Source organism: Patiria miniata, unplaced genomic scaffold, assembly GCF_015706575.1.
Source record: "Patiria miniata isolate m_02_andy unplaced genomic scaffold, ASM1570657v1 HiC_scaffold_18, whole genome shotgun sequence".
NCBI classification, from domain to species: Eukaryota; Metazoa; Echinodermata; class Asteroidea; order Valvatida; family Asterinidae; genus Patiria; species Patiria miniata.
Genome location: NW_024037056.1, coordinates 16406832 through 16414849, shown reverse-complemented (window position 1 = coordinate 16414849; position 8018 = coordinate 16406832).

The following is an 8018-nucleotide window of genomic DNA, read 5'->3' as shown; positions in this document are numbered from 1 at the left end:
GACAGGTCGCAAATAACAGTACTATAGATTAATGACGAACGAATTTGTCTGAATTTGTCACAGGTCTTTTAAACCACGTACCACTTTTTTATTTATTCATTCTTTTATTTTCCACATAATTGGTGTGTACACAATAATATACGAAAAGAAAAATAAACGTGGATGGGGGTCTCCAAGAATCAAATGCTTGTCGAGTAGGTACCCTCATTAATATTAATTGACAATTACATGTACATATTTTATAGACACAATATGCACAGATAATAAGAAAATAGAAGCAAAAAAGACAGTAAGTCTTGTAACCCTATGCGACATGTAAACAAGTAGACTAATTAGAGTTTATATTCCCAGCAAGTAGTTTGGCCTTATATTTGCATTTAAAAAAATGGAAGATTCCATATATATTTTTTTATAGAAACATCTAGGGAATTCCACAGCTTGGGACCCTCATGCTTGACTTTATTTTGGGCGAGAGTGGTAAGAGCAAAGGATTGATGAAATTTGTGACACTATTTGGTGAAATACTGTTGCACTTCTTCATTTTTTTGTAAACATAGAATAGATTTGGTAAACTTCTTAAAGGCAAGATGACTTGTGATTTATGTCGATGGTTTGAGAACAACATTGGCCTTAAAAACAATACAAATATATAGAGAATGTAGCACTTAAAAGACTTATTAAAACTATGGCCTATTAAAGCTTTCGTATAGCTACAGTTACTTCATAAGATGAAAATTGAAAAATTGTGTATCATAGGGAATAGGCTTGTCTATGCTTTGGTTTGCGTTTTTACATTGCTACTTTATTAGCTTATGACATGGCCATACGAAATGTTCACGCGAGACCTTGTCACCACAAGAGGGCCCACTACTATACCCACTCCTTAACTGACGTGATTTTGTCCAAATTTTGTGGTTTTTTTATGGCAAAAAAATACTGTAAATACACAAAATAATGCTTTTACATTTTATTCATGCAAGCCTTGTCTAAACGTAGGCCTTAACCAACTTCAAACAAAGAAAATTGTCTCAAAAAAGGGAAAATATAGTGTTTTCTTGCGCCAGTTTGGAATCCCAGTGTGTAGTGTAATTGGATATGCGACCGGTATGTGTATTTTACATCAATGTAGAATAAGGGAATAACATGGTGAGGAGCCGGTCTTCACTGCGTGATAATGACCGGGTTTGGGGTGATCGCTGTTAATGGACCGAGACGAAGTCGAGGTCCATTAACAGCGGTCACCCCCAAACCCGATCATTATCACGCAGTGAAGACCGGATCCTCACACTGTTATTCCCATTAATAAATACCTTTTTAGGGAAACAAACAGTTAAAATGCTCCAATTTGTGACTTTCTTTCGGCGATATTTCCTGACTTTTTCCTGTTCATGTTTATGGGCCATATTTTAACTTATGCATGGCACCCTGTCTCTTCAATAAGCGTTTGTTATATACACCACAGCCGGACCCAGGCTGCGCTGGACAACGTCTTCATTGCGTACGCGTACGACGTCCAGGGTTTGGACTTCTGCTGCCGTAGTGAAACAAATTACAATGTTTTCATATTTTTTCCTGATGGAGGAAGCTGAAATTTCGTTTACACATTCCTTGTGTCCAGAATTACAAAGATGCTTGATTTAGGGAAGGTAAATATGTCGATGGGCGAAGTGTTTAAAGAAAATAAATCTTAGATCTACGCTTTCGTCGTAAATATCCTCAGTATACTGCACTGCTGTATGATGTCGTTTTAAAACCTCCTTACGCGCGCTCCCATAGCAACTGTGTTGCGTACGCGCGCGTCAGTCTCACGCGAAGGTGGTTGAGCGCATGTGCAGTGCTGTATTGTTACAAGCTACCGTATGACTGTTGTAAATTTGGCCAATCATTGCCTTCCATGGGGCCGGATCAATGCTGGTTCAGGGGCCATTTTTTCGCTTGTTCTTTGAAGCCGGTCTTTATATCACCGTTAATACACCCCACGCCATCGAGTCTCGACCAATCAAAAAACATCAACTCTCCAAGGTATTTATTAATAGCATTTACGAAAAGGCACGAATGTCACACTCGGGTGCTTCTGTAAAGGGGAGAACTCCATAGACTAGTTTTTCACAGCTCACGACGCCATTGCTATAAGTGAACCTGACAAATAGAACATGATCATAAAGGGTTCTTTCACATAAGAGTGAATGCCACACAACCTGATACTTGGACGAAAAAAACCCCAAGGATTTAACGATTTCGGTTTGTGATACAGCATGGAGATGAGTGACTTGAATCATAAATATGGCCCTCCCTACCGGGTAAGTCATGTTCATGATATAGGTATCTGTGATCGTTTGCATTTCGTACCTTTTATTCGTTTACAATAATGACACCACTCAAAATCTAAAGAATAATATTCAGAGCCTAACCTGTTGAAGTTTCAGCTCCGTAACATTTCGATAAAAGTGGTGTCTGTAAAGAAATGCAGAACCACAATCACGAAACACGATTTCGCCTTTTTCCACCGCTCTGATGTCAAATGATTAATCTTGCGAAATCACCTTCATTTCTCGATTTCTTCAAAATGACAGCAAACTGGACGGTCGTATTTCACGGTGTTTTGTACCGGTACGATGAATGCAAATCAGATTTTTGAAGTAATTCGGTAGGTTACTTTTGGGATATCAAAACGCAAGCGACCCTAACATGCCTTTAGCTCTGGTAATCGTACGGTTGAACTGTAACTTTGTAACTTGTTTCTGCTACTTCGTATCCAAAACTAGATATTGTCCTACTTTTGATCCTAAATAAACAGGACATGACAAATTGTAAGGAGTTTCATCAGCTTTGCGCAAGGAGTGACAATTCACGCCGTACGAAAAAAATTCTCACTTTCAGAATCTACTTCTTTCGACTTGGCATGTTCCAATGTCGATACAGCGCTGGAGAAGGTGGCAGAAGGCGCGTGCTGCAGCCAAAGCTTCTGAAAGAATGCAGGATCACCCCTGATGTCATATTACACACCTCCTCGATTCGTTTGGCGCAACACACCTTCCGTTTTTTTCGTATGGCGTTTAAATCTCACCCTCTTGCACAAAGCTGATGAAACTCGCTCCATAAACTTTGTCATGCCTTGTTTACATGATCTGCATTATTTGGTTATTTAGGATCAAAAGTAGGACATGTTTTTGACACGTATGGTTTGTAATGAATACGTATTGAATACAATTGTGGCAGCATGATGCACAAACTGAAGTTTGTGCAAAAACTTCCCTAAAATATTGATAGCCGCAGTCCTATGAAGGAATATTTTGGTTGGTTTGAGGCAATCAAGAGATGCCATCAAATTTGATCAGTATTATTAATTTATGAACGAGTTTTACTCATTGGGTTTTATGTTAAAATTTGCTACTGAGTGTTGCTCTTCATGGTGTTGGTGTGGTAAGACCTATGAATAGGAAGATTTAAACCAAAACTCAATACTTACAAAACAGAACTCGGCTAAAAATCAGTCTGTGTGGTAAATAGAGATACTTAAGCTTAAGCTGATGTCAATGATAAACTCCAAGAATGAACTCGGAATTGTGGAGGTCATGAATTGATGAGATTGATGAGATTGATTTCAAATGCAAGCCGAACTGTGCAGTTTTAGTAATTTAGCGCTGTTTATTACGTTAAACAAAATAACAGTTTTTTACTACTGACAGCATCACAATAAATCATAAAACTCGTTCAAAGGGCTATTATCTCAGAACCCAGTAGGAAATATGGTAAGTCGCCTCCTATTCTGATTCGAATTACACTGAATTCAGCTTATTCATAGCAACCACATAGCATGAAGAGGTCCATGAAAATGCACTTTATTTTCTTTGCCAAGGCGGTTATGTTTTCATCGGCGTTGGTCTGTTTGTTTGTTTGTTGGTTGGTTGGTTGGTTTGTCAACAAGATAACACAAAAAGTAATGGACGGATTTTGCATGAATATTTTTTTAGGGATAGTTCTTGGTATAAGTTCAAATTGATTATATTTTAGAAGTGATCTGGATCTGGGTTTGGGAGATATGGCCTGATTCCACAACTTTACTTTAAACTCCACATTAACCCCTTGACGCCGGGATTATTACGCCTCACTTTACCCGCTCACGCATGACTGCACAGCGGCCTTTGTCCGGTAGCAGCAGCACGGCCCACAGACCGCATTCCACGGCGTATTACGGCTTAAACAACATACCAGGACAGATTAGCAGAAAGCGGCCAACATTGCTAAGTTTGGATAAATTCAGAATATGAGCAATCCTGATGACATTTGAAATGTGCAATAAAATATGGAAGTCGAGTGGATATGGGAGTATTTCTTTTTGGTGTACTAACGATTATGGCGGGGAATTGATTAGCCTTGGTGGAGGTTTGCGCTCTCTGAGTGCTTTCTGGTTTACCCAATAGACCCTTTGGACACAGCAGCCCCAACATGTCACATGATTAAACTAGGTCAAAGTTCATCATGGGGTCACTTGGGTAAAAGAAATCTGTTTCTTTTCTTTTTTGCTGCGGGATAGCAGCTCCACAAATCATCATGAGTTGTCTCTCCGTTAGTCCATTCGTTTGTTGGAAGCTATTGAGCTGAGTGAGAATTACACATTACACGCAAGCATTCAAATACATGTACGAATGATATTTTCATCATTTTAATCAAGACTGAAATATCATTTCCTTGATGTCAGAGTTTGTGTTTTAAATATGAAGAAAAAGTCATCTATGCAAATTACGTGAAATGTCTACAGTTACTAGTCAATATAACATGTACTTAAATATGGCTGTGTTTTTTTATGAAATGGAGCCAGCCACATACTTAAAAAAACAAAATTGTTCTGATTCAGTGACTTTCTTTTTGATTCACCCTGTGTTCAATTGAAAGAGGTTTTTTATTAAAACGGCTGGTCCCCAACTCACTCTGCGGGTGTAAATGTCCACTCGAATCGAGTGCTTTACAAACTTTACTGAGGAATGCGATTGTGTCAACAGAGCTCCAGGGTCGCTTTTGTACCCCATCTGAGTCATCGTACCATGTCGTTACCGGTACAGCAAAGCCGCTACTGGGTTTACATTGACATTTACATCTGTGAAAAGGAAAGGCGTCTGTGGAACATTTGATCCCTTTACTCAGGGATCCCACAAACAGTTTCTGTAAAAATCAACGATATGTTTTTGGGGACGTCTTTATAGTCAGAAGTACCATTGGTCCGAAGTCCCATTGGTCCGACGTCCCATTGGTCCGACGTCCCATTTGTCCGACGGCCCATCGGTCCGACGTCCATTGGTCCGACGTCCCATTGGTCCGACGTCCCATTGGTCCGACGTCCAATTTGTCTGACGTCCAATTGGTCCGAAGTCCCGTTGGTCCGACGGTCCATTGCTCTATACGTTCCATTGTTATCCGACGTCCCATTGGTCCGAAGTACCATTGGTGCGAAGTTCCATTGGTCCGAAGTACTATTGGTCCGAAGTCCCATTGGTCCGAAGTCCCATTGGTCCGACGCCCCATAGGGTTAGGGTTAGAGTATATAGTGTTAGGGTCAGTCAACCTGAACAAGTGGAACTTGGAAGTACTATGTTTCGGACCAATGGGACTTCGGACCAATGGGACTTCGGACCAATGGTACTTCGGACTATCGAAACGTAACCGGTTTTTTTTTTTATTCTGTTGAATGGTAAAACGCCCGATGGATGAAATCCCCCTGCAGATATAACTTGGAAGAAAACTTTTTGTAAAAGAAAAAAAATCACTCTTTTGCTTGTACTGGAAATGTTGTACTGAAAAGGTTAAATTTTCGTGATTCTTTGTTCTGACATTAAATTATTCACATCTTAACTGGGTGGTGCCTAATGAAATAGTTGTCGGCCCAATCACTCTACGTTTGTAATTCAACAAACGCCTTGACCTCTAGAGAGTTTAACATTATTTTATTTTCGGACTAATGAGTCCTACGGACTATCGAACCTTTGGACAAAGAAAAACAAAGAAATGATGGGCTGATGTTAAAATGATAGTATAGTATAAGGTCGCACACTATTTTATTCTGTATATAATTAAAACTGATAAAACAAACACTATTTATAGGATTTTGTTCTTTATGCATTTTCCCCTTTTTAAGCAACGAGATTCCTCAAAATCTTTAAAAGAGAGCACACAGACAATTTATTTATGGATTTATTTATTATTATAGTTATTTTTATTATTATTATTAGGCTTACAAAAAAGGCTCTGGTTTCTGGTCTGTGCGCGCGTCGCCTAGCCATGCGCGTCGGCAAAATTAAATAAGTTTTTTTTCAGTGTAAGATAGATGATGTCTCAAAACCGCCAAATTCACTGGTTTGACTGGAATCCTGCTGCTGCACAATTTTGACATGTTTTTAGATGGGTTTACGATCGAGTACAAGCTTTATGTGGCCTCTCTGGATTCCCATACATTTTGCACTAAATTTAGTCGGGCACCATTTGCAGTCGTCAGCCGACATTTGAAGAAAAAAACAAGTAAGAAAAAAAGCCGCGTCGCTGCACCATTTTTGGGGCAAGCTCCATACCAGAAACCGAAGACTTTTTTTTGGCCTTAAGAAGCGTATAACCATTTTAATGGGGAGTAATATCATGCAGAAATTTAATCTCTGCAGACGTCGACTTGTTTTAATTTTTGTTTTTATTGATTTCATACATCATTCCCCAGCGCAAGCACCAAAGTTGAAACATGTCAGATATTTATTGGTGAACGGGCTTTGCCTACGTTTTGATTGATGGCCGAACGTTCTGGGCACATGGCCATATAAGGCCAGTGGATCTGATTGAAAAGAATATTATTGTAAGCCAAGTTTCAGCAGGCTCCTTCCTGTGGTCTACAGACCTTGAATGAGGCGTTCAAAGTAGACAATAGGACCGAAAGTACAGATTCCGGTGCACCTGGGAACACAATGAGCTTTTCAGCGGGTTCTGCAGTACGTGTCTATTGTCTCATTCCCTCGCCTGTAATAAAAAAAAATCTGGATTGACTGAAAAAAAAAACACCGACACGGCTTGAATGAATATTAAGGCAGTTGACCTAACCTATTTAAGTCCATCAGAAAATCACCTGGGGCACTCATCAAGTACCGCAGGTATTTTTGAGGCGGAAAAAGCAGTCGTGCAAACCACTCGTTGCGCTTTCTTTACAAATGCGGGGGAGGAGGAAGTAACAATGGACTAGGGTTGGGGCGGAAGGCAAACGTGTTTCAAAATAAACTTTACCGTCAGGCGCCAGTTTCGGAATCTGGGTCGTGGCGCGTGGGTGTTTTCATTTCGGGGTCTGCTCATAAGTCCAACGCCTCATAATAGGTCCGACGCCTCATAAGTCTGGCAAAATCGCATCCCCTAACCAAATAAAGGCCCATAAGTCCGACGCATCATAGGTCCGACAAAATTAAACGCCTCATTTTTCCAACGTCGGACTTATGAGGCGTCGGACCTATAAGGCGGAATAAATACATTTTATGCCTCATAAGTCCGACGCCCCGGAAGTCCGAAATTTCGGACTTATGAGGCGTCGGACCTATAAGGCGTTGGAATAATGGCGACGTTGGTGCTCTGTCAAGGGTCACACGTATGACGTGACAAATAGACTGGCTCTAAGCTCACACTCACTTTCCGCCACAATAAACTTGCCAAGGAATATCTATTTGACTCTCAAAGTGACAGGAGGTACGTTTCAGAACGCTGGTCGCAAAGTGTGGATTCGGAACGAAGAATCTTTAGTAAAGTGTGGATTCGGAATTACGAATCCACACTTTGAACATGTCGGACAATTGTTCTCCATAATGAGCATTAATAGGAAGCTGCATGAAAACCTTCCTTCCGAATTTAACTAATGCATCAAAACTACTTTGAGTCAGAAAGAAATCGTTGTCTGAACTATCCATGTTGACGTAAGGAACCTACACACAAAATGACTTGCTATATGGTTGTATGCTACGGGGTTGGCAAACTGGCGATGCACATGCTCAACACGCCAC